Genomic DNA, 27099 nt, shown 5'->3' on the forward strand with positions numbered 1-27099 from the left:
GGAGTGAGGGGCAATGGGATGGAGGTGATTGAGTGGGAGGGATGGAGGTGGTTGAGTTGGAGGGATGGGCAACGGGATGGAGTTGATCGTGACAGGAGGGATGGAAGTGGTCGTGCTGGTAGGGATAGGCAATGGAACTGAAATATTTCGGTTGGAGGGGTGGGCAATAGGAGGCAGATGAACTATGAGAAGAATGGGCAATGGGATGGAGATGGTTGGATGCAAGGGATGGAGCCTTCAGGTGAAGGCCTGTCTCCAGGTGAAGAATGCATGTCTCTTTTTGGGACAGTTGTGTATCCCCTTTGGCCCCTCCATGCCCTCTCTGCATGAGCAGCTCAGAGGCAGAGCTGCTGCCTGTGGGGTCTGCACCAAGTATCCTTCCCAAATCCATCACCGTGTCCAGCAGAGAAACCAGCCCCCCTGCCCAAGAACCTTCATTCCCTGCTTCCACATCTCCTCCAGGAAGCCCCCTGAGCAGCCCCAAAGATGAAATTCCTGAGCTGGTGTTGAATCAACTCCTCCTAGAAATAACAGCCCATCAAGAGCTGTATTTTCTTACACAAATGATTTCCTTTTTTTTTTTTTTTTTTTCCGTGCAAGCTCATTAGCATTCCTAAACACGACGGCGCGGATCGATGCGGTGCTGGGCCAACGCACGGCAGTCGATTCCCGTTTTCTGGTAGACTTTACTTCTCCGTCTAATCAGGCAGGGCCCAGGTGATGGCAGCGTCTTTCTCCCTGCTTTTTTTGCTGTGGTATTGGTCATCCGCTGATTAATTTCCAATGGGTTAGTTCATCAGAGAAGGAGGCTCTCCGGTTTAATTAGAAACGGGTAATATGAGTGCGTATTATCATGCAGCTGTCCAGCAGTGGGTTATTGCGGAAGCGTGCTGGGAGTTTCAGCATTTCTTAAAATAAAATTAAAAAAAAAAAAAAAAAACCAAAACAAAACAACTTGAAATAAAAGGTCTCTGGTCTTTGTGCTTGCAAGGGCAGTGTCCGGCATGGGAGCTGATGTAAGGGGTTTCATTGCCACCTGCCTGAGCCCGCAGGCAGCCTGCCCCAGCCCTCTCCACAGCCAGCTGCCCGTCGCAGGCATCTCGTTGGGGCACTGTTCCTGAGATGGTGAATGCGACCAGGTATTAGGGGACAGAGCGACTCTTTGCTATGGATACCTGATGGGTTGGAAAGGCAGCATTCATGCTAGGCATCCCCAGTGCCAGCCTCTCCCCCCTCCCCATGCCATCCCTCCCGTCCCAGTCCCCCAGGAGCTACGTGGCGTGCGGGCCCGTGCACACACACGCTCGCTCCCGCCGGCTTTGCTGGCTCCGGGTCTCCTTGCGAGGAGCTGCCGAGTCAGCAGCCTGCACATCTGCAGCGCGGGATGCACCGGAGGACGATATTAATCAGTGGTTTTTCTCCCGGACTTTGGCAGCCTCCCTGCGCTCGCAGCTGTGCCTGCGCCCTGGGAGATAAAGCTCCGATGGGGCCCTCGATGCCTGCTGGGGTCTGCACCCCGTCCCCGGGTGTTTTTGGGGCCGTGGGGCCAGATGTGTGCCGCTGGGGCGGGCGAGCCGGAGGAAGGGTTGATGCTGCTAATGCCCTGGTGATGGGGGGTGCTGTGCTGACACCCCTCCCTAATCATAAAGAAACTTATGCCCCATCCCTTCTCGGACACGTCGATGCTCCTTGGAGCATCTTCAGACATTATGCCTGCCAAGGAGAGCATCCTGCGCAGCCCGGGGGGCTGGCCCAAGCAGCACTTTCAAGGTCCCCAAACTTCCCCACGATGCTCGGAGAAGGGGAATAAGGTGTTTCAGGGCCGGGGAGGGGGGCTTCACTGGAATGGGGTACAGCATGGAGGAGGGGGGGGTCTCACCCAGCACGTGGTGCTCAGCTGTGCTCCTGCGCCGTCGCGCTGTAATCATGCAGAAGCTGGATGAGGCCACGTGGATAATTAAGATGAGGCACTGTACTAACGCAGCACTTCCCCGCCGAGGCAGCGCTGAGCTCTTTACGGGCCCTAATGAATTTAACCTTGGCGGGACAGGTGAAGGAGGATCTTCTCCCAGTAAGGACCGCCAGACCTGTGCTTGGAGATTAACCTTTCCCGGTGCCTCAGTTTCCCTGGTTGCAAATGCCAGCATGGGGGAGGGCTGTGGCTTGGCCCATCTCGCCGAGGGTTATATTATGTCATCCAAGGGACTTTTGGGGCAGGGACTGCTGTGTGCATGTGCTTTCGAGCCTGGTTTTCCATCACCTGGGTTTCCAGCCTCCTTTCCCACACCTTCATCGCAGCAGTCGTGGTTAGGGGGGGAGGCAGCACAGCTGGGAAAGATGTGGGAAACGGGATGTGGGAGCTGGGGAACTGCCACCCCACAGGCACCGAGACACTTCTTCAGTGGCAGCCGGTGAGGACAGAGTGGGTTTATTCAACCCTTGATGGACCAATATGTTTTGGTGGGTTTTTTTTTTGTGCTGTGCTCCTTCCCCGTGGGCATTGGCTCTCCCTGGGGGTTGGAAGCAGGAGGGGTGCGAGGGAGGGGGGGCTCGGTGCAGGCTGCCGTTCACTCGCGATTTCTTTGTGTTGTGGTGTTATCAGCACTCACTTATTCTCTTTGATATTTATTTTTTTTTTTCCCCTGTTCTTTTTGTTGTTGCTATTTTTCATGTTTCCACCATGTCGGCAGTTTTCTTCCTGCCCGCCCCGCCTCCCCCGGCTCCCCCCTTCCCCTCTGATACACCAGAAACCTGAGACCAGGAATCATTCGGGTTGCAAAAGACTGTTAGTGGGTCACTGGTCTCCTGCTGTGGCATCTTCCCGCCACCAATTCCAAGCTGTTAACCCTACCCAAGATGCGAGAGCAATGCTCCACACATTCCCCCTTGCCCCTGTGCAGATCCTCATGCAAAAATCCCCAGCAAGCAGAAGGGCCAGGAGAGACTAGTTCGGGGGACTTTGGGCTGGAGAAAACAGCTTTGTAGCCTTTGAGTGGTCAGACTGAGGATGCTGGATGTTCTACTGGGAGGTGGCCAGGGGATTTATTGCCCTTTTAGGGATTTGGGGTGACCCGGCTGCAGTAGCCGTGGGGGGAACGAGGGGTAGGACGGGACACTGGAAGATGATAAGGTAGGTTTGCAGGCAGCCCAGCGCTATGGGCAAAGCCAGAGCAACAGAGTGGCAAGGTATTCTGGGGCTTTGGGCTGGATTTTAACACACAGAGGTACTCTGAGATACTGGGGGGAACTGGGGTGTTCATGGTAACGGGGTGGGACTGTCCTGTGGAGGTGTCCTATAGAGGCATGGTGGTGCTGTGAGCAGCAGAATCTCCTGGGATGCTGGCGACAGACTCACGGACACCAAAGGATTGGGGCGGGGGGGGTGGTGGTGGTGGAAATTGGAGCAGAATTTGGGGCAGAAGTCTTTTCAGGGAGAGGGGTGGAGGTGCGAGCAGCTGGGCGGCACCGTGGGCAGGGAGGTGTTTGGGGATAGCAGGATTAGACCCGTTGGCTCATGGCGATAGAGGGACAGCGGGTGAGATTAGGGGCACCAAGGCAATCTGGGGTAAAGGATGGGATAATAGGTGCTCTGTTGTTATCAGATAATGGAGGTGAAGGGCTAGGAAAAAGCTCTACATTCTTTTCCAGCTGGACCAAATGAAAACGAACTACAGAATACTGGAAAAAAAAAAGAAAGGAAAGCAAGGCAAAGGAAATACAGTCTTGTTTCTTTGATGGCAAGTCCCAGAAAAGGACCATATTTGACTTTTTCAGCGCAGGGCAGAGGCTGAAGGACTCTTCCATGCCAGACCCTGCAGAAGGGACCGCACCATGCCTGATGTATGCTCAGATGTGGCCTGGGCAGCACTGGGAGGCTCTTCTTCTCCCAGCTTCACTCTGCCTGAGTACTGTTATGGGAGAACAAAGCATTTCTCTGATTCCTGGCTTTGTTCATGTGCTGGTAGGGAGAGACGAGGCAGATCTGTTTGCTCCTTTCACCTGAGCATGAGAGCCCAATTTCTGCATGGCAGCTTGGGTTCTCTCATCGGGATTGCTGGCTTTGCTCTCCTGTTCCTACATTTTCTTCAGAGACGATCTCGTTGGGAGAGTCTGAACACCCCCACCACGTCCCTTAGACCTTTTTGGAGCCCATGCATCATGCTGAGGGCTGTCCCTGCTGCACAGAGCAGGTTTTTGGCAGAGCCCATGTAGGAGCATGCTCTCTGGCTCTTGGGCGTTGCTTTGGTCTTGTCTGATCTGGCTGATCTATGGGTCAAATACGAGGGTGAGAAATTGTGTCCAGCACAGAGAGAGCAGCAGGATCCTACGGCATGCAAGTTCAGCTGCTGTTGGACAACAGTGGGCTGGGTTCCTTGTAGCTATGCTCACACCAGCGTGGTGGGGGGCTGTTGGCCACCCCATCCACCGCCTGTCCCCACCGAGCTGCTCTTGTCCCACAGTCCTAACATCTCCCTCAGCCCTCAGAGAAAAGCACTTGCCCTCAGAGGTTCACCTCCACTCCCCGAAGCGAGGGTTGGCTTAGGAGAAATAACACCATGAAGACATGAAGGTGACTTTGTAAATGCAAAAAAAAAATCATCATGGGTAAAGACAGGCTGACTGTTCTTCCAGTACTTGGGGAGGTGTGCGCTTCTCTCCCTACTTGTTTGTCACCCAAGGCTATCAGGAATGCTCAATCTCAACCTTTTTGATCTTTTCCCCAAAACTCATCAGAGGATGCAAAAAAATGGATCAGCTCCTAAGCGCTGCAGCAAGAAAGTTGCAGTTTAAACAGATTTCAGGTTTTTTTTTTTTTTTTATTATTTTTTTTTCTTCTGATGGTGAGTGGGATGTTTGAGTTAAATAGATGCTGACTAAAACCAACATGGAGCTGGTAGCTGTGTGAACAGAGATCACTGGCCCTTGTTCTGTGCTCCTTGGCATTGTCTTTCCCTTTTGCTTGGTTCCTAGTTAATCACTGGTGCTTCTAGGAAATAAAAAAAAAACCAAAAACCAAAACCAAAAAACAAACCAAACTCCAAAAGTCTCGAACAAGGCAGAATCACTGATGTGATGGGAAATTGGGATAAAATGATGTGAGATGAACCCCAAGGCCTCTTTAGTCACCACAACTAAGATATCCAATTTTCAGGCTTCTCTAGCTCAGGTCGTGAAGTAAGCAGAGGTATGGGGACAGTTCTCATGACTGAATATTTGCTGATGGTTTTAAAAGCAGCCACTGTTTACGCAGAAGACTCCTCTGCACCTCATGGTGACACATGCATCGTGTGGCTAAAGAGTCCCTGGTGGCCAGGGTCGTCTGTCAGGCATCTTCTAATGGTGCTAAATTCACTTTGGAGAAAAAAAGATAAAAAAATACCCACAAAGAAGAAAAATTTAAGCAACCAAAACAAAACCTGGCCGGGATCCATAAAGCAAAGAGCTGAGCAAATTGGGGCAATTGTCAAGGGAGGTCAAATCTGTTGCCTGTCAAGGCTGGCAGTTTCCTCTAGAAAGGACTTGATGTAAATCATCTCCCCGTAACATGTGTGGTATCCAGGGGCAGCTCTGGTTTCCTAATGCGCATCGTTTCCGTGGGGCGAGTTTTGCATACGCAGCCGAGGCCGATTTTACAACACGCTGAGCATTCAGCACCGACTCGAGGCCGCTCCTCTCCTGCTGTCTTTCCCGGTCGTGTTTCGATTCGGGTTTGATTGCGCTGGGTTTGCAGTCGGGGTGATCTTTCCTGGCGGTGTGGGAGCAAGGGCTGGGAGCACGGGACTGTGGGTTCAACATTTTGCTCTGCACTGACGTGCCAGAGAGAGAAGCAGCGCAGTGACGAAAACAATCTCCATCTCGAAACGGAGCCACGTAGCTCCTAAAGGCACCTAAAACTTCCCCAAATACTTGGGTTTTTGGCTACATCTCTGTCGCTAAGCTCAAGAGGGTCACAGACCTCTGGTTCTGATGGTGGCTGGCATGGCAGGGCTTGTGTCCAACCAGCCAAATTTAGCTGTAGCGTGGGGTGGGCCTTGTCCAATGTGCCTTTTAGTCCTTGTACCCAGGAATTGTCCCTGACATGGGCTCATTTACTAGTTTTTGCATGTGCAGCTCTCTAAGCCTGCAGGAGGAGGTGGCCAGGCTTCAGCATGTCTCCGATAACTCTTCCCATTACGGTGATGGGCCTGGGGGAAGCACAGGGAGGTCTTGGGCAGAGGAAGGGTGAGCTGGGGTTTAAAACGAGCTTATCAGCAAAATCCATGTTGCTTTCTACTGCCGTTGCAGTTTGCATCTCGACCCAGGTCCTGCGCAAGCTGTGAATGGTGGCTTTGGCGAGTGGCAAAGCCCAGAGATCCCCAGTGGGGAGATCCAATCCTGTGTGGGCCAAAACATCTTCTGCTCATCCCCCAAGGGCTCATCTAATGCTGTGTCAGCAGGGCTGAGATGGAGGTGCTCAGCACCCTGGAGCAAGGATCCAGATCTTGGTGCCTCTTGACCGTTGAATTTCCAGGGCTGGTTTTTGGGGTGTGCTCACTGCAGGTTCATTCCATCGTGTCTTTTCCTCTGTGAAATAATTAACACTGCTTTTTGTGTTGCTTCCAAGCCCTCTTCTTTCCCATTTCTCAGCCTATATGAAACGCTGTCAGGGCTCTCAACAGTTGCTCTGAGTGAGGGATTTAGAAATGAAAGCCTCCAAGTCTGTGCACTCCATTAAAATCCACTGGAAGCTGCTTAAGGTACCAGGGACACATCTTAATACAGGTGATTTCAGGAAGCCAGTGCAATAGGCAATGTCTCCTATGACAGGTGAGAAAGACTTGAAAACATTCTGCATCAGCCTTTGCAGAGGTCCTCAGAGCTTCTGCTCACTGCTGGCGACACTCACGTGGAGGTTGACTTTGCAGTGGCAAACAAGCCACACAGAAATGAAAAGGAGGAGCCCGCAGATCCCAAATTTCTCACTCTTCCAAACTGACCTTGCTTTTCCTGGCAGGACGATTTAGGGTCGAGATGTTGGAGGTGGATTTGCTGGAGGTCCAGTTGCAATGTGTGCCAACTGCTGGCTGGTGCCGTGGGTGGCAAGTTATGGGAGATGATGAGGGTGAAGGACAGCCTGTCCTTCCTCCCTTTTGCGTGCAATCATGCCCGGGAGGCTGTGTGCTACCTCTCATTTGTTTGTGTCTGCTTGGTGGGAAAGACACAGTATTCCTGGGCAGTTTGGCAGAGGCTAAGCTGCACACCCCTGCTACTGTGAGCTACTGTGAGCCAGTGATGAAGGTAAAAAATATTGACTGTGCTATCAGTGGAATAACAAGAAATGTGCTTGAGGTGAAGAAAATCAAGAACAATTAAGCCTCAACCTAAAGTTCCTCCTTTCTTTCCCACTTCCAGAACTGAAGGAGGCCCAGGTTTGTGGGGTGGATGCGTTACATTCGGATGATGCTGCCTGGTTCGTGGTCAGGTACCATAGGTTTCATCTGACGAAACATGAGTATCTTCTCTTGGGCCAAGACTAGTGATGTGTGGGGTCTGTTTGCAGTATTTTTGCCCTCTGATGGCTGCTGTGGGTAGAGTGGAAATGCTGTGACTCCCAGAAGTAGGTTTGTGCTGGCTGCCTCTCCATCCTGATTATTTCATAAGGCAAAGCAAACTGCCAGGTGTTTGCTCAATGCTCAAGTACAGTGGCTAAGAAGCTGTGAAGCATTAACACTGATGAGAGCTTTGTCTTGATTAATTCTTTATTATTTTCTTTCAGGCCAGCAGTGGGTTTGTAACCACAGCCAAGGAGGAGATGAGGTCATCTGAGTGCCAAGGAGACTGACGTGCTGGACAAGTCCCTGGAGGCCTTGTGTTGTTCACGTGGAAGAAACACCTCCAGCAGTTAGGGCATTGTTTGCTTTCTCCTCCTCCCTTGACCACCAAGATGAGGTTGCCAACAGGGGCTGGTGTTCGTGACTTGCCCCAGCACATCATGGGGGCATGCTGGTGAGTATAGGGTTTCGTGCTCCACCTAAATTGTGATGATAGTGTCTAAAAGAAGCCATCTCACACCACTTCTACCCCAGCTATGTAGTCCTGCCCTGTCCCTTGGACCAACACTGACCACCCTCTGAGCCCATGGAGAGCTGGTTCAGGGATGCTCCCCAACACGAAGTCCATCACTTTTGTTGTAAGATGGTTTTCCCTTGGTTTAGCTCCTTCAGTGGGGCTGGATGAACTCTGGTACCAGGCCACATGGGTGGGTTTGGGTAGAGGGTAGGACTGCCCCTCTGAGCGGCAACTAGCTATTTGTCTGGCTCCTGTCTTTTGCAAAGCTGATTTCAGGAACGGGGATACTCTTGGCTCCTTCTCTGCCATCAGCTCTCATGAGCTGGATCCCTCCGAGGACATGGAAACACCTCCCCAGAGCACCTACAGCTGGATAAATCATGTTCCCAGGTGGAGAAGTCAACCAAGGATGTTCTGCCTCTGCCCTGAGGCCATGCTACCACCTTGTGTTAATGAAGTTGTCCTTAGGACCTGCCCAGAGCCTGTCACTGGGGCCATTTGAGCTAAAAATCTAACTTCCAAACTTTCTGGAAGGTGGAAGGGATCTTCCTACCCCCATTCCCAGAGTCTGAGTTAGAAAGTGCCTAATGTTTTTGATAAGGTGGAGACATATGCCAGCCCTGAGGGCAGCAGAGCATGGCTGGACCAACAGTGCTGGCTCCAAACCGTCATCCTGGGTGCACAGGAGAGTGCCAGAAGCATGGTTCAGAAGTGGAGCCACCTTACCTCCTACATCTCTAGGCATACAGCAGGCTGATGGGATGTCTTTTATAACGTCCCAGCCTCTCTTTTTCCTGCCTCTAACCTGTCCTTAAAACCCTTTTTTTTTTTCACATTATGATTGATTTGTTTTGTTTCTCTGTGTTGCTCTGTATCTCTGACCTCCTGCCTCTGACCTGTTGTCCAACTAACGAGCTTATAATTATCTCCTCCTTTTCACTTCTGTCAAGGTTGAATGTTGACCAGGGAGGGTTTCTCTGAAGCTTGTCTCTCCAGAAAAGGGCCTGAGACTTCTCTGGGGATGCTCTTGGCATAGCAAAGGCTGGAGGTCAGCTCACTGGAGATGGCCTGAATGACTGGTTTAAGGGAATGTGAATTAAACTGTTAGATACAGTCTCTTACAAGATGTAGGTAAGGAAACTCTGTTGCTGTGGATCCAAGGGAAGCCAACGAGGGTAACCACTAGGCATGTCAGAAGGGGTATTTTACTTCTTGGTAGTTGTTGTCCGAGACGTCCAGCTTTTCTCAGAGGAGGCTGTGCTGCTCCAAAGGTGTGAATTAACTCCTCTGTGTTTTTCTGGCTGAAAAGTCCCTTGGAATTTTCCCCCCTGTGTCACTTCAACTTTGATTTGTTCCTTGATGAGGCTCACCAGAAGTGCTTGTAGAGGGCTGGAGGGTATATGGTGTAACTGAACTGGGGAGATGGATTTCTATCCATCAGGGAGCTTTGGGTTAAAGAGCTGTCTGGATTTGAAGAGCCCATGCCCTTGCCCTGAATTGCCGGAGCTGGTTTCTCAACCCAGCACAGCAGAAAAGGGAGGGTCCAGAATCTTATTTGTCCCCAAATAAGGGGCTCCAAGAATGATGATGGCTTTGAATCAAGCTATATCCTCAGAAACAGCTGTGTCCGCACAGGCTTGGGGAGCATTTAGCGCAGAAACTGCTGGTGGCAGCAGGCAGCCCAAAGGAAGTTGCAAGAAACTCCATGGGACATTATGAAACCAGTTGAGCTTGGGGAAATTTCTCAATCCCCCTCCTCACTCAAAGGCTGGATTTTGCCCTCTCCATCACTCAGGAGAAAGGAGCCCTGACTGCTGGGATGGGACTTGGAGCCAAAGCCTGGTCTCTGAATGCAAAGCTCAGCCTCGCGGGGGAGAAGCTGAGAGCTGGAAAATGCTAAAGACCCATTAGATCATCTGCTCCATCCCCAGGAGGGCCAGCAGGATTGTCCCCCGGAGGTGGCTGGGATGGAAATGCCTGCTGTTGAGGGGTTTTCATGGTGGTCTTCTGGGAACAACAGCAAAACCCAGCACATTTCCCTGCCAATGTATGAAACTCGGTGAATTTTCTACCTTTTGCTTCTAGTTAGTGCAGCCTAAGCATCCCCCTTTTCCCAGGGGACTTCTGCCTTCCAGGTACAAGACACCCTTCTTCCATCTGTCTACCCATCTGTCTGTCTACTGAGGTCCCTGCAGCATTGGTGTCTACCTGCAAGGGACATTGCTGGGCCTTTGGGTCCTTCCAGTCCCTAGGGCAGGACAAGGGGCAGCAATGACAGTCGAGCGATTGGGTAGGATGCAAACAAAGAGAAAGGGTGTCCAAGGAGGATTGTTTTCCCTTAGAAACTCCCCCTCTGAAAGACATCAAGCAATTTCATTTCTCCATTCCTCTGAGTCTGCATCCTCCTGAGGCTGGCACCACGTTTCCCAGGAGCTGAAAGCCACCACTGTCCCTTTCCCTGGGGAAATCTGCTACCAAATGGACAACCCGTGCCACTAAGGGATCAGGATGCAGCGTGTGTGTCGAAGCTGGAGGGCTGAGAACGGGGACTGGGTCAGGGTGGGGATGGTTCAACCCAGCAGCCCGACGGGTTGAGAGCTGGGGGGAGATTGGGATGAGAAAGGCTGTGGCTCCCCTGGCCAAACAGGGGAGTTGAGCTCTCTGCAAGAGGGGAGGGAAACAAACTTTGAGGCCCCAGCTGAGACACTCTCAGGTTTACAGTGGGTGCTGTGTCTGCCGGAAGGTTTGGACAGTTGTATGGAGCCAGAGGAATGGGGACGGGGGGGTTGGTGCAACACCTCTGCACATGGGCTCACCACACAATGTCTGTTTTTTCCCTTGTTGGAGATCATTCAGTAGCCAGCCTATGCCTGGCTCTGCCCAGGCTGGGAAGGAATTTATGGCTAGTTGAATCCAGTGCCCATCAGAGCTCGTAGAGATCTTCCCACTGAAGTGAAAGCTGTTCCCATCACACCTCCTTCCACCTAGGCTCCCCTGACCAAATGACCCACGTTCGCATGAGCATTGTTTTGCTTAGACATAGAGATTGTCCCCTGCTGCTCCAGCAGCTCCTATGCCAAACACACCCAGATGAAGCAGCGAAATCTTCATTATTGGAGCGCCGAGTCATTAGAGCCTGGGAAAAAAAAAAAAAAATAAAAAAACCCCAACAAACTCCAGAAATAACCAAGGTGTATTTAGACTGTGAATGTGTGCAATCCAATTTAAATTGTAAAATGTTTAGAAAGCTGGCTGCTGGCAACAAGGACCTGACTTTTTCTGTCCATATGCTGCACAGAGCATGGTGAGGGCCTGGGCTCCAGTGGCATGGGGACAAGGACAGCAGTAACCAACCAAAGCACTCATGAAGATCTTTGAACAGTAGCCCTGAGGGCTCCGGAGGCTGCCTGTGTCCTGGAGAAGGACATGAATCCAACACGAGGACACCAATGCATCAGTCAGACCCATGAGGATTTATCATTCCCAGATCAAAATGGAGTAAAATTAGCTGAATTGTTTTTCAGTGCGGTTTGCTGCCGAAGCAGCTGAAGAACCTCCTGGGAAGACGATCTTCTGAGGGCAGGGAGGGCAGAGGTGGGTCTGGCATGGTGTGGGCTTTCTGCAATGCTCCACACCCAGCTCTGGTGGGCCTGGGTGGGTGAGACAGGGGCCTGCAAAACCCACCGTGCCACCAAGATGAGGTCACGACCACCTTGCTAACTCCCCCACACCCTTGTGCTGGCTTATCTATCTGAGCTCATCGTCATGGCCATACTTGAGCCTCTCCTTTGCCGTTGCTGCACCTTCAGCCTCCAAAGCTGCAGGAAGCTGCAGGTATAAACTGCTGTGGTCCCAAAGCCCTAGAGGCATCTTCCACCTGCCTTGTTTGGGTTCTGCTTCGCTCCCACTGCTTGCCGGCATCGCCTTCATCCCTCCCCATCACTGTGCAGACCTGTTGCACGCAATGGGGGGCCAGGTGAGGCAAGGACCACGCAGTTGCAATCGCAGAGGACTCCCTCATGTCTCAAACCCCCCCGATCCCAGGACCAAGGAGTTCTTGGGCCGTATCTGCCAGCCTCGTGCTGTTGGCATCGTGTTGCTGATGAAGCAGCGGGATGAGGCAGCCTGTGGGAGGGACAACACAGGGGCTCGAATCAAAAACATCTTATATCAAAGCATCTTTGGGATGCTGGTGTTTCTCCCCAGCTCACGGGGCTAGGTCCCTCCGTCTTCTGCCATTCCACCCCGGTATTTGTAGCCTTGCAGCCCTCTGCAGTTAGCCCGGTGGCAACCTCCTCCCTCCTCTCCTCACCCTCCCCGTTTCGGCGTTCGCCCCCGCCGGCAGCCAGCGAGCCCCTTTCAGGTTACCTCTGAGCTTTAATTGAAAGCAGCCCGACGCTGCGCACAGGCGGCACACAAACACGCCGAGACCCAGGAGCCACTCTGAAGCCTGACTCAGGTTGGGGAACCTGCCGGCACATCGCGGGGCCGACAGATAATTAAAGTGACAATCGATCACGCGGGAGGAAGGGAAAGGTGGTGGGGGGGGAAGGGACGCAGGGGCGACAGAGGCAACAATGCCTCCCCCGAGGAAGTCGCGGAAATATCATCAAGCCATGCCGAGCAGATGGCTCAGACGAAACCCCTTTTGGCCACCCCCCAACCTGGCTGTGTGGCCACCCTCTCCCCCCTCACCACCCGGCGTAGAAGGGTTTGAAGTCCCCCGGGTGCTGCTGATGCAGTACAAAAAAGGCAGGGCTTGATCGCTGGGGTATCGTGGCGTTTAAAAGCGCGAGCAGGAGCGAGACTTGTGTGTGCGCGTGAAGACAGATGGGCTAAAATTTCCGAATGCTCATGAAAGATTCAGGGGCGTCACTTGTTAAATTTAATTGGGAGAAACTCAACTCGGTGCCTGACTGCATGGTTTGCTGGCTTTTGCTTAAGAAGTCAACTGACAAGCTTGTCGTATGCGTTTTTTTTTTTCTTCTCTCCCTCCTTCCCTCTCTCCCTCCCACCTCATTTCACCAGCTCCTGCCACGGGTTGTGTTGTGAATAATTTGGGGAGTGTTGTCTCCTGTCTCCTTTTGGGGCAAGCACAGGTCCTGGAGTGGCAGGTACATGGGAAGGAGAAAGGTGGGCTTTTGCTGATGCTGTCGGCTTGGGACCCAAGAGATGATAGGAGCAACTCAAGTGCCGCCTCTGCTGCAGGTTCCTGGCCTCCCCTCAAGCCAGCAATTTTGATCCAAATCCAGGAAGGGATGTAGGTGCTTCAATAAATGGTAGGTGCTAGCATAGTTTTGGGCTGTAATCCCTCTGCCATGCGGCTGGAACACTTTTCTTCCCCAGGTGAAAACCCAGTGGGAGAGAGGGGAGGTGGTCCTCCTCTGGAGCTGAGCTTTTCGAAGAATGGAGGAAACCTGTGTGCAGACAAAGGTGACAGTGAACTTTGATGGCTTCTTCCCATGGGGGATTTTGAAAGTGATGGGTGTTTTCAGTGAGGAAGTGCATGTGCTACCTGAGTCTCGTTTAAAAAAACAAGAAATGGCAGGAGGGACTCATGTCTCCAAAAGCTGCTATTTGTGCTCATCGTGGCTGCTTCTGCTGCCAAAGAGAAAAATAGGCCCTGCTGGAGGGGCAATTCATCTGATCTGAACTTTGATGTCTGCAGAAAGCCTGATGACTCACACCTGAAAATGCCTGCTTCTCCCTAACGACTCCAAGAGAACCTGGTGTGACTCCCAGAGGTGTCCTCCTGCTCCACAGATATCCTTGGGGAGGTGGTGTGGACCCTCCCCACTTATATTTAGGTGTGTGTTGCCAGGTGCTCATTCCAGCCCCACGCCTGGACCTGGGACTAAATTTTGCCCAAGATCTCTACATCCTCGAGCACTTCCAGGCTGAGCTTGCATCCAGCCCCAGAGTGGTGGGAGCAGAGAGTTTTGGAAATCATGCAGCTCCAAACGGTCCTTTGCTCAAGGTGGGATGCTGCTGGCTGGCAGCTGTCACATCTTATTTAATAACTAATTGCTTCTCAGGCATAGCCTTAACTCAGGAGTAGGGGCAGTGACAGCGCTCACTAGGGCTGGTTTGTGGGCATGGGAGCTGCTAGGCACAATGTGGGGACAGTTTGCAACCTGTCAGATGACCTGGTCATCACTTTACATGCACGAAGGACATGGGACACAACCCCTTTTAATGAGCTATGCATTGTCTGGTGGGATCTAGGACCCTAAGTGGAACTATTCATGCCACTAAGACTTTGCAAAATATAAAACCTACACATCTGACTGTTCATCCACCTTTCTGTCAGTCCATTTATCCTTGTGTCCATCCATCCATCCATCCATCCATCCATCCATCCATCCATCCATCCATCCATCCATCCATCCATCCATCCATCCATCCATCCATCCATCCATCCATCCATCCATCCATCCATCCATCCATCCATCCATCCACCCACCCACCCACCCATCCATCCTCTTCCAAGGCTGTAATTTAAGTAACTTGGCGTCAAATTTTCTTTCCCCTCCATGCCTCAAGCTGGCTGGGAGGTGTGTTGTCCCTCCCAGTTAGGTTCACCCAGCCTGTTGTGTCTCCTGAACCCGGCAGGGCAGTACAGGACTGCTCTTTATCTGAAGTGGTTAAAGCATTTGGAAACGACAATCTGAGGCCCTTTGTACTGCAGGGCCATAACAAAAAGCTTCATGAATATTTCCTAATCACTCCTTTCTGTTGCTGATGAGTATCAGAGTGTCAGCAGTACAGAAAGGTCAATTCTGGGTGATAGTCCAAGATGTGTTTAAACTGCCACAATGCCCAAAAGGCCAGAGACTGGAGTCCCAGAAGTGTTTGTACCCTGTTGCCCCAGATAACCAGGTGCATAGGACTGACTGGTTTAAGCTTTGCCTGAAGGCAACACACCCAATGTCATCTCTGTTTTGGGAACCATCAGCCCGTGTGGGCTCAGCTGCCTCTGGGTGACACCTGGACATCCTGTCACCAAGTAGCACAAAGAGGTCACTGTTATCAAGAGTCCTTTGGGTCTGCTTGTAGGATTTTGTGTAGATGGAGTGGATCAATTTCTTCACTGGAGTGGATTTATGAAACGAATAAGTCCCTGTTGTGCTCGCTGATAAATCACCTGCAAACAGCCTGTGAGGTTTTTTTCATGTGTTTCATTCCATCATCCTACAGTCAAAAGGTGGCTTTTGATGAACATCTGGACATGCTGGAGTGCTCCTGCACGGAGAAGTAGCCCTGAGGTTAGGACATAGAGTCGTGGAGGGTAGATCTTCTCTAGGCTTTAGGTGCCAAACTCTCACGCGTTTCACTGGGAGTGAGACACGTTGATACCAGCATCTTCTACACGGAGTTGGTAGGACACCTCAAAGCAGTCATCACTGCATTAAGCACGTGATGGAGTTACTACAATTTAACCTCTTCTCATTCATCAGTTGGGCTGTGGTAACCCCCTGTCCTTGGGGATCTCAGCCAGCAAAATGCTTTAGTGTGAATGATGTCGGTTAGTGCTCAAGTGAAACCACACAGTGGTAGGTGAAAAGTACACACAGCCCAGTTGATGGTGGGGAGCTCATTAGCTGCTCTAACTCAACTTTTTTGGTCATCTTCCCTTGCCATGAGCTCTCCTTTGAATCCATAACTACTGGCTGGACAGGACCATCTCACCTACAGCAGTATCCTCAAAGGCTGAAGGGACGGTAATGAAAGTGTTGCTTCCTTCTTGCCTTGGTTAATTACCCCCTTTATTAACAACTTGCTGTGCATCTCCAGTATGCATTGGTCGAGCTTCACCTTTGGCTGTTGGATCCTGCAGACTCTGTCTGCTCTAAGATAAGTTGTATAAAAAACCAGATGACAACACGTAGCCAGGTTCCCGCAGCTCCGTGATGACTCAGTTGCAGTTTCACACTGATCTGGGTTCTGGCTTTGAATTTCTCAGGCTAGATATACACATTTTTAAGAAAGAAAAAAAGGGTGAAATTTTCTAATCACCACAGCTTCCCCAGGGGGGAAGTTTATTGCCTATAATTACAAAACTTTTGCCAAACTTCTACTGCACTGGCGGTGTCCAAGGGATGCTCTCCCTGGTTGATTACCTGAAGTGACACTGTGAGGAGACACATGGCTGGTGACAGAGCAGCAGGAAACTGAATCTCTGCAGGTCCCACAGGCACTGGTGACCTCCGGTGATTTCAGTGACAGAGCATGAGATGCCGGTGGAGGAGACAAAAACTGCTCTGCAACAGTGAGAGAGATGTGCTCGCCCTGCCAGAGCCCTCCTTTCTCCCGCGGGACCTCTGGGGAGCCCTCTGCTAAACTCCTTGGAGGGTTGAAGCCCCTGAGTTGCTACTCAGAGGGGAAAACAGATTATTGTGCAAAAATAAAGGATGAGTGCAGTCCAGAGCATGTCAGTCAGCACCCTGTTTTTGGAGACAGTGTTAGCAGCAGCCAAAGATACTCCTGCGTTTGGGGTCTGCTTCAGAAAAGGAAGCATTTCTGATCAAAATCTCCACAGAAAAAAAGCAACTGTGTTTTTTGAACACATTTCCTGCTGGAAATTGCCTTTATATTTGTCCTTTGGTTCCTTTTTTTTCTTTCTTCTTTTCCTCCCTAAAAAAAAGCGAAAGCAGTCTCTCTCTTTTTTCTCCACTAGCAAAGGAGGAGGAAAGGGAGGAAAAGTAATTATTACAAAAGGAGAAAAAAGATCTCTGCAATAGAAAAATGCTCCCCGTATTTTTTTTTGTGTCGAAAATGAAATCTCCAAAAATCCCCTACTTTGCTTTGATGCGGAATAAAAGAAATTTGATTGACACAGACATTTTTGTATTGTTCTGTACTCCATTTCTCATTTTAAAAATGCATCAGAGTGAACAGCCTTTTGATTATCAAGTCTCAAACAGGGTCTATCAATCTGACATTCAGGCCCATTTGGCCAGAAGTTGTCCCAGAGATGTCGCAGGAGGATGACAATGCCCTGCTGCCAGCAACTGCCCTGTGTCATGATCCTACACTGTGAGGATCTGGTGGGGGAATATATCCTGGAGATCTCTCACGTTAGAGATGTTGTAGGTCCAGGTTTCAGACCTTGGCATGGAGGCTTCCAGGAAGGAGCTGATGGGTGAGCTCTGGAGGATGATGGAAACATCCCATGGGGATTCTCTGCAATGTTTGATAGAGCCCCATTTCTTCTGTCATGAACATCATGCTGCCAATGTCCTGTAGACTCACTGCAGAGGTTTCTCAGCACTGTGTGCTCCCACCCAGGATGTAGAGACCCGAGGTGGAAGAGATGGACTCAGCATAGAGCTCAACCTCTGGTTGTAAAACAGTCATTGGTTTAGGACCTGCTTCCAACATGGATGGTCCTAGTCAGAGCTAAGTTTTTCTACTTGTCTTCCAGGACCAGCTGCATCCTTTAACTCAAAGGATATTTGGTAATTCAGCCATGCCATTCCCCAGAGCGTGTTGGTACCTACAGAAGGATGCTCTAGAGATATCTCCAGATCAGTGGAGCCCAAGTCCCCTCTCTGAACTACTGTGTTTTCGCTAAACACCTGAGAAATGTAAGCCTGTTTTACTTGCTGAGCTCCAGGGAGCCCTGCCTCTCGGAAAACCCTTTCCTTGGAGTGTCCTACCAAGCTGCACCACTCGGTGTGTAGGACAGGCAGAAGTTGAGCACCAGGATATATCTGTCTTTGGTTAATGCCCAACTAAAACTAGTAGCCTTGGGGACAGGCAAGGGGGTGTCCAGCTACCTGTGGAGCATGTGGGACCCTCCGCATGCACTCGGTATATAAAACAAGGTATGCAGTGTGACGCTGAGAAAAGGGAGGAGCAACATTTGCCCAGTAGTTGAGAAGACTCATTTTTGTTGCTTGCATCCCCGTTGCCTCAATACCACTTCTATGGTCGGGAGGTGAGATCTACTGTTGGCCAGCCCTCTCATATTGCTATGAGGTGATCTCAAGTGTGCTCAGGACCTAGAGCTTCTTCTGGGGTGTCCTCTTCCACTTTGCTGAAGGACAGTGTGCCAAGTAGCCTCCTGATAGCTCATCAGTAATTGCTCAGAACAGATGGATTTGGATCCATCCCCCTTCAAGATGGGTGGGTTTTGTTCTAGTTGTCCTCAGGGAGAAAATTTGCTCCCGGTACTTGGGATGGTACAAGGACTCAGCATGGTCTATCTGCTCATGAAGCTCTCTCCTGCTCCCTAGCAGATCTGGCTGTGTTGGCAGAGGCAGGGCCCAGGACTCCAGTGTGGGTGTTTCTGGATGTGAGACATTCACTGAACATACAGCCCAGCCTAACCCTCCATGATGATGGGAAACGGTTCCCATGGGGAACCCCCATCAGCCAGCAAAGGCTTTGCTCCCGCTTGGAGGTGGGGAGTGGATGGTGAGTGTCATCACCTTAGGCTGCCAGTGAGATTTCTTCAAAAGGATCGTACTGCAGAAAATATTTCATGAAATGAAAACCTGGTAAATAAACAACTCCCTTCTGTTCCTCCCACTGAGGTTTCTAGACATTTCTATTATGAAACCTTTACAAACTCCAGAGGTTTAACAAGCTCCATGGTAAGATGCTGACCTGCTGGTGTCATCATCGCTGTCCTGGGTAGGAGGTTCAAGGTTTGTGGGCTCAGTTTGTACACTAGTGGCCTGTTTGGGTGAAGCACTTTGCCAGGGGATCATGCTGGGACCTATTGTAACGAAAACAATAAGGATCCTGCCAATGCAACTGCCCTTGGACAGAAAAGACAGCTTGGCCAGCATAATCCCATTCACCAGGAACTTTACTGATGCAAAGGAAACCCTGTTGGTTTGTGCTGTTGGGATGTTAAACCCCCCAAAATGAAGTGTTGAGCTGCCCAGGCCTTTCTTGAGGGGGTGGGAGCTCTTGCCTGCGCTGTGGTAGGTGCTTCTCTTCCTTGGTTGAGTGATGTATCTTGTCCTGAGCACCAGCCACTATTGCTAGCTGCTTTACAGAACTGCTCACAGAGGCTACGGACCACAGCCTAGAGCTGGTACAGCTAAAACTGCAAAAAATTCACAGCAGAGCACGCAACTTGAAGGTAGATGAGATGACTCCAGTGTAATCAACATTAACAAGTCTGGGACTCGAATCCTTTTCCTGGGAGCGCTCATTGAGCACAATCTGTTGAAGGTTGGGAAAAGGAGTAGGCAGAGAGCAGTGCGTGAGCAAACCAGGGGTCCAACGTTTAATGTTACTGCTGCTTAGGGGCAGAAATAGCTGCTATTAAGTTGCATTTAGTGATTTGGAGCCAGAAGGTTGAGGTCACAGCCACAGACCATGACCTGGTGTTTTGTGTCCGCTGTGATTTTACGATCTCTCCCCAAGAGCCAGCCTGGGAGCAGCAGCCCCTTCCTCCTGTTGTGGGTTAGTTGGGACACTGCCTACCTCTTTCAGGAGGGATTTTGCCACTTTTAATTTCACATGGCATTGAAAGTGGGTGTGTGTGCGCGTGGGAAATGGGCAGAGGAACAAGTTTAGGTCTGAGCTACAAAGCACAGGGTTTTGCTCAAAGCACTCTGGTCTGTCCACTTGTGTTTGCCTGCTGCTGGTTGCTCTCTGCAGTGGAGATACGAGTGCAGCCAGGCTCAACATGAGATGCCAACATTCAAGCATGCCCTGAAGAAGGTGGGAGAGCAGAGGGTGTGAGTCTGGGACTCTCAGATCTTTCCTGCTGGACTATTACAGTGGGATTTGTGTGGGATGACCTGACCAGCCCCAAATCCTGCTACGGTGCGATATCATCGGCTTTAGGGTCGGACCCATTTCCAAACCTTGAGGGCGATGTGATGCATACAAAGCCTGTTTTTCTTCCGTGAGAAAAACCCAGCTGGAGCTGCCTATGTCAGGGGAGCTCACTTACCTCCTGCCTCAGTTTCTCCATCTCTAAAAGGAGAGAGGGAAGCGTTGCCCGATTTCATAAGGGCTGGTAAATCCTGTTAGAGAGCTGGTGCTTCGAGAGCAATAGCAGAGCTACATCCGTAAATACCAGTGTCAAGTTGTCTTTTGAAATCACCCCGTTCTGGTGGGAAGGAGAATTCCCCTCTATGGAGGGAGGCCAGGCAACCCTGGAAAGGGGCAGCTTTAAAGGGCAGGGCTCTGGGCTGAATCCAGCTCAATATTCTTTTCCTCAACAATGCACTCTTGCTAGAAGGACATAAAGACACCAGAAAGTTGTCTACCTGCCTCCCTGGTTCTCATCCAGCCTCAGACCAGAGCAAAAGAGATTGTAGCGAAACAAGTAGGGAGAGATCTGACTCCACGAGCCTCGGATCCTGCTTTGAGCAGTGATGAACACAGCAGCACCTGTGGGACACCCCACATCTCAGCAGTTGTGGGGGCAACTCGCCCCTGGGGTCGTTTTTTTTTTTCTGGTTTCATGCCTGATTCAAGAAAAAAACATGAAAAACCCACAGAAGTCTGAGCACATTTCATATGACAAGGAGGAAGGGTGGTGAAGAAGTGATCTCTTCTGGGCTTGGCTTCAGTGTTACCATTGGCTTGAGGAGATGGGCTTGAGATCCTTCCTAGGGTAGAGCCCAAGTTAGCCACACTGCCTTGGGCATTCTGGGGTACACGCAACATCTGGCCAGCACCTTCTTGCTCTAGAGAAACAACAGATAATTGGCTAGAACTGATTGTTTTCCCAGTAAAGTGAAGTCCCAGATACTTCTTGATCAAATTTTCATGGAAAGCTTTGCTAACTGTCAAGATGGCCCTTGTTCACACAAACTTTACTTTCAGCCCTTTGTCTTCATCTCAGGGAAGGTGAAAGCGCTGCTGTTGAAATATCTATGAAAAAGTAATAATTGCAATGCGTTTGCAAAAGGAGGAGAGAGAACATTTTTAGTTTGGCCCCAGGTGAGTTGTGACTGGGGAGAGGAGGGTGATCTGCAATTTCTTTACAACTTTTCTTCCTGTTTACTGACTGGGGGAAAAGAAAATAAGAGTTAAAAAAAAAAAAAAGAAAAAAAAAGAAAGAAATCTTGAAACTTCCCAAAACAAGAAAATCATCCAGCTCCTGCGTGATGATTTTTACATGCTTGCATCACGCTGCAAAAGCCCTGGATGTGTCTATCCCACATCCCCATCCAGAGGCAATAACAGCAAAAATGTCAAGGTTTGAAGGGTGCAGGGAAGCCTAATGGCCCTCAGACTTTGCGATTCACCTCCACGCAGCATTTTTTCTCAGGCAGGGCTGTGAAGACCTTTGTCTATCACTGAGCAATATCAGCAAAAGGAGATAACTTCTTGGTGCCCATCTGTGCCCTGGTGCTTCTGGGTTGTTTCTGTGCAGTCACAGCAATGCTTTCCTCATCCAGGCATGTGCTCCGGCATCAATATTCCTCTTCCTCGCTGCTTCTGGAGAGATCCTGACTTTGGGGGATTGCATTGCTGTCACCCATCTGGCCAGATTTCTTCTCCTTGCTCCCCTCGTGAGATGTGAAGGGTAGGGAGGGGATGGTGTCCGTGCAGCTCTGTGCCAGGCACGTGGACTTGATGGCAGGAAAAACGGGTTATTTCTCTGCTGAGCATCCTGCAGTGAGCTCACGCCATCCGTGGAGGGGTGCCTCCCCCTTCCTTGGCTTTCCAAACCACTTCTGCAGGGATGGGGAAAGCCCGCAGCTCTATTGCCTCCTCCAGCTGGCTTGCATCCCAGCTCCACTGCAGGATCTGTCCCACCTCCCGTGGCAATGAGCTCCACGGGTGAATGTGCCCAGGCGCCCGTGACATCCCTGGATGCCCTCGGTCCTGGCCACGTTACCTTCCCTCTTCTCCTGGCGTCCTCCAGGCCCTGCTGCCGTCTCGGGGTGCGGCAGAGGCAATTGTTAGCATTCAACCAGCCGCTTGAATTTCCCCCCTTCCCTCAAAGTAATTTTTTCTCACTTCCGCACAGCGTGTGGAGTGAATTTTAGCACCCGTAAACACTTTGCGCTGCTGGCTCCCGGCTAATTGACTCTGACAGTTAGTGTAGTCAGCAGCTGAATGGTGTCACTGGGAATTAGACTGCCGTGATAGACTGCCAGGAGCAAATTACTTTGTCACTTCTCAGCTGACTCTAAAATATGGGGCTTTTTTTTTTTTTTTTTAATTCTTCTTTTTACTTTTGATTTTTTTCCCCTAGTTTTTGTTTTGGTTTTGAGATTTTCTTCATGTGCGTGTGTGAGCGCATACGGGTGTTTGAAGCCCCGATAAACCGAGCCTGATTTGTTTAAGGATCATTTTTTGTCGAAGACAACCTGGCGAGTTGGAAACAAACTCCTCTATCCCCACCCCTCCTCCTGAGCGCCCCCCCCCCCCCCCCCCCCAGTAATGTTTATGAAGCAGGTTCTGGAAATGCTCTTTTAAAGGGGACCCAAGGGGACTGCAGGCAAGTGACTCACACACAGGAAAAGAGATTACACACGGCTCCCGTGGCACATACGTGCCCTCCGCCTGTCTACCGTATCCCTCCACCCTGATATTCATCACCCATCTAGCAGTGCCATGGATCTATCACTCATCCATCCACCTACACCAAACATCTTCGATTTGCTTGTTCATCTCCCTGACACATTTCTTTTACTGTACGGTATTTCAGGATTGCATCCATTTGCCAACTGTACCTCTCTGGCTATCCATCATCTGGCTGTGGGGTCTCTCTGGTCCATCCTTTGATCTCTCTCTTTGCTGAGCTTATCTCCTTACCCCCTCCCCAATTCCCTCCATGGTTCTGGACTCCTCCAAGCCAGCAGGCAGTGCTGGGAGGGTTGCTGTCAAGCGGTCCATCCTCAAAGCCCTTCTGAGGTCCTGTTGGCCACTTGTGAGATGCTCGTTGGAGAGCTGGTGTGAAAAACTGCTGCTTAGGTGTTTTGCATGTGCTAGAGTCAATGCAGCCCCTCTGAAAAACAGGAAAAGTGGGATCTGAACAAGGCAAAAGTAGGTGATTCATGGTGCGATGGAGCCAAGCCCTCTTTCCATGTCACATGGATGCCAACCCACCGTGGCTGTCCTTACCTGGGAGGACATGGGTTCTCCCAAATAATATCACTCTGACACTCATGTGCATTAGGGTGAGGAGAGGGTTGTTTCCCTGACAACATCCCTCTGTCTCCGTGAAGCACCTTGAAATGTCACCTAGGCCAGCTCAGAGGAGAAAGACACAGGGCAACCGCCTGGCTCCATGCTCAGTGGTTTGGGACTGGAAGTGAAGAAGAGCCTTGAACTGTTTTCATCCAGCTGGACCACTCCTCTGGGGATGATCCAGGGATTTGGTGCTATTAAATTAATCCTACACTGGAAGGGATTTTCATACACGTGGGAAGGAGAGGGAAGGGCTGCTGCACCTGAACACTGGGCTGGGTTGGTTTTGGTAATGTCATTTGCTTTAATGAAAGACATTTCCCCTCCCTGCTGTGTGTCTGCATCCTTAGACCAACACCACCTGTGCAGTGCTGCTACTATCACACTTTGCATCTTTCCAAGTGTGATTCCACCCCATAAAAATAGTGACTTCAGCATTTACGCTGACAAAAACACACTTTTTTTTTTTTTACAACTTACCACCAGTGCAACCTCTCCCCCCACTCTCCCCATCATCCTGGTGCTGAGGGGTGAGGGGCAATGTTGGCCCAAGGAAAAGTCCCTGGCCAGTCCCTGTGAGTCATCTACTCATCTATTCTCTTCGACACAGGCCCTGGCATCCCAGCCAACCTTTGTTGGAGAGGGAGAAGGTTGCCACTTCCTTTGGTCTAGGATCTGCAGGGATCTCACAGGATTGACTCCAAGACCACTTATGGACAATTCAGCCCCAGTAATGGGGGGTTGTAGTTGGGGTATGAGCAGCCTTTCAACTCTAGCTTGAAGGGTTTTATTCTTCTGCCTTGATACTGGAGTACTGAGATTCAAGGGAGAGGATCATCTCGACACGAAGCCCATGGCCACATCTCTTTGCCTGCAGGAAAAAGAGATGAAGAAGCATAGGTGGCAGTTCAGAAACCAGAGGATGAATAAAAAGCCCTCCAAATACCCCGACATTATCCTGGACTTATACTGGAGAGCACTTAGCTGATCAAGTCAAGACTCGTTGGGTTGTGGTGCCTGTGACATTCAATCTTCATTGACCTCCTCCACGGGGTTATTTCCTAACACTCAGTTTTGGCAAGGCTGTTAACTTCCCAGCCTCTCCAAAGCCTGAAGCATCTGGGCACCAGTTGTCCCCACCAGAGAGGAAACTAGCGGCCAGGACCATGCTGCCAAGGTTGCTGTCCTGCTCCAAGACCAGCAGAAACGGGACAATCCCATTGAGACTTTTCAAAGCCAGGCTCACCCCAAGCTCCCTGGACATATGGCAGAGATGTCTCAGCAGGTAACCCCCATCAAAATACCAACTCTGGATCTGCTTTCCACCAATAAACCCAAGTGTGTGTAATCCTCAAATTGCCTGAGCCTCCCTCTTGCCAGCCTCTGGCTCTAACACAAGACGTGCATCAACCCTAAACAGCTCTTCAATGGCCACACAAATCAAGAGGCAGCACAAGTATGGGGAAGAGGCTATGGCGGGGAAGATAGGTGCAGGTCTGAGGGGCTTGCTGAAGCAGCTGGAAGGGGTGGGATGGCAGGATGGGGCAGCTGGTGTCCCCTCCGCATGTCTTTGACCAAGTCCCTTCTGACAGACGGCTCAAGCGCTTGGCTGTGCGCTAAGGAAAAGGTGGTGCTCTGTGCACACATCTCAGTGCCCAACTTGCCTGGATGCACCCCTTCGGTCACATTTATCTGGACCTGAGAGCTGAAATTCCTATTTTGGAGAAGAAACCACAATTTGTGCCCATTCCTAATGGCCTGTGGGCTCCAGGCAGGCTGGCTGGTTAGCTGGATGCCCTGAGGTCTGCATAAGTCTCCTGGCCCAGACAGTTTTCTCGGAGGCTCTAAAAGAGCAGACAGTTCCCCAGGGTCCACCCATCCCTCCCACTGGTCCTTCAGGTGCACAGAGTCTTTTCTGGATTTCCAAGAGCAGGCAAACACCTGGAATATATTTTTGCCCAAACCTGGGACCTTGGTTTTGCTTACGGCCTGTCCGGGCAGCAAGATCATGCTGATCTGGCCCTTGGGCATTTGGCAAAGTGGATGGTGCTCCTGACACCACTCATCCAAGCCACCCGGTGAAAAGGGTGGTGTCAGGCAATGGGCTTTGCATGAGCAGTGAATGGTGTGATGAAAGGCAGCAAAGTGATGAGCGGTGGCGATGCCGACACGTGTCTCCTTGTCTCTCTCAGAGCTCCTGCCTCTCCTCGGAGGAGAGTTTGACAAACGGATTCAAGAGGGAGCCTGATGGGTCTGATAAGGAGAAGATATCTCTGCAAAGCAGCTTCCAGAGGGTTTTGTGGGCACGCACCTGGTGCATGGAGGTCCCATAAACAAAATCAATATAATGATTAACTTTGGTGGCACTGTTTTCATTTGTTTAATCTGGGCTGGTGGGAGGTGGGCAGAGCAGAAGATACTTCACATTAACATGAGTCTGCTAAGGTCTGAGGTGTGCCTCAGCTGCTTCTGCATAGCAGAAACTTTCATGCTTCAATGACAGCTTCTCATTCTGGTGGCCCCCTTTTCCCTTCAGTTGTTCAGGGCTGAAGACACCTGTGGCTCCAGGGGATGTTGACGTGAGCGGTGGTGGCTGCTCAGACCTCCCTGCACATGTCCTCAAGGTGACCCGTGTCACAGATGGCTTGGAGGGGGAGATGACCTTTGGAAGGGAAGAAGAACACCTCCACCCCGTCAAGAGGAAGGCTGTGCCTACTGGGGAAGAGCCAAAGGAAAACTGATCAACGGAGCACGGGAGAGAAAAAGAGAATCCCAGAATAGCTCAGTGTCTGGACCTGTGCCTCACGGTGTAAGCCTGTCCATCCACAGGATCTACCCTCCTGCCTGGCTGCTGCCCCATCCCAGTGAGGGTCTCTCCCCATGTGCCAGGGTCCTGCAGAAGTGCAGGGACCCTGCGACATGACCGTGGTGGCTCCAGAGGTCTGCAAACACCCCCAGACATGGTCCCTGGCAGACGCAGAGCCTAGGAGAGTGGTCCCGCAGGCAGAACCGAGCTCTGGCCCAGGGGTGTTTTTTAAATGGGATTTGATTTTTCAGGAGGATTAATCCTAGTGAGTTTGGGTGGAGTGTAGTGTGGGAACTGCATCTGGCTATGCTTGGGGTTTTAATTTACCCATCATTGTGGCCTCCTGTCCCCCAGAGCACCTTCTATGTGCTGCCTTGCACTCTGCAGAGCAGGGACCTCTCCCAATCGATCTTTCGTTTCTTTTTCTGGTCTACTTTCCCCATTTCTCCTAAACCGCTTGCAGTGTCTTGTATCATATGCAGTGTAGAGAATTTTTGCAGTCTGTGTTCTGGGAGACTCAGAGGCACTTTTTTTCCCCCAAATCTGGTTCCTTCCACCAGGGAAAAGAAACAATCCCCTGTGCACCGGGAAGCCAAATGAATTGGAGGCAGAAGGGGGGCTTTGTGCAACAGAGCAGTGCCAAAATCAACTGCAGATGAAGAGTCCTGCCCAGAAAGGAACAGGATGTTTTGATGAGTGATTAGAGGAGAAAAAGAAGAAGAGCAATCACACCCCAAAGCAGGAATGCAAAACACCCCCTCGCTGCCCAGGCTACTTGGCTTTGCCCGTTCCTGGGACTCTCCTGGCTGTGGCCTCCAGGTGATGAGTTTCTCACTTCACAGTTCTGGGAGCACATGTCCCTCTGGCCTGCGAGCTGTCATGGTTCAAGTGCATTAATCTCCCCCCGCCAACATCCTGCGATGAGTGATTTTAATTTTACTGGTTCTCGGGTTACCCTGAGCCACGGGGACATTTAAAAACATCCCTGGGATGGGGCATTTTGACTTTCCCATTCTAGGATTGAAGTCTCCAAGGGCCGAATCCTGTTCCTTCACTCTGCAGCTGTGATAACAGCACCAGAGAGAGCCCAGATGACTCCCAAACATCGGCATCTTGCAGGGAAACCA

General features: G+C 50.8%; 1 long non-coding RNA gene across 1 annotated transcript; it reads left to right on the plus strand.

Annotated features, from left to right (window-relative positions):
- Positions 1 to 7046: 7046 nt before the first annotated feature.
- LOC116961705 lies at positions 7047 to 8854 on the plus strand. Its single transcript, XR_004407107.2, has 3 exons — positions 7047 to 7278; positions 7393 to 7462; positions 7757 to 8854. It is a non-coding gene; the product is annotated as an uncharacterized LOC116961705 (long non-coding RNA).
- The last annotated feature ends 18245 nt before the right edge of the window (positions 8855 to 27099 follow it).

Source organism: Tyto alba, unplaced genomic scaffold, assembly GCF_018691265.1.
Source record: "Tyto alba isolate M040663 unplaced genomic scaffold, T.alba_DEE_v4.0 Super-Scaffold_9, whole genome shotgun sequence".
Classification (NCBI taxonomy): domain Eukaryota; kingdom Metazoa; phylum Chordata; class Aves; order Strigiformes; family Tytonidae; genus Tyto; species Tyto alba.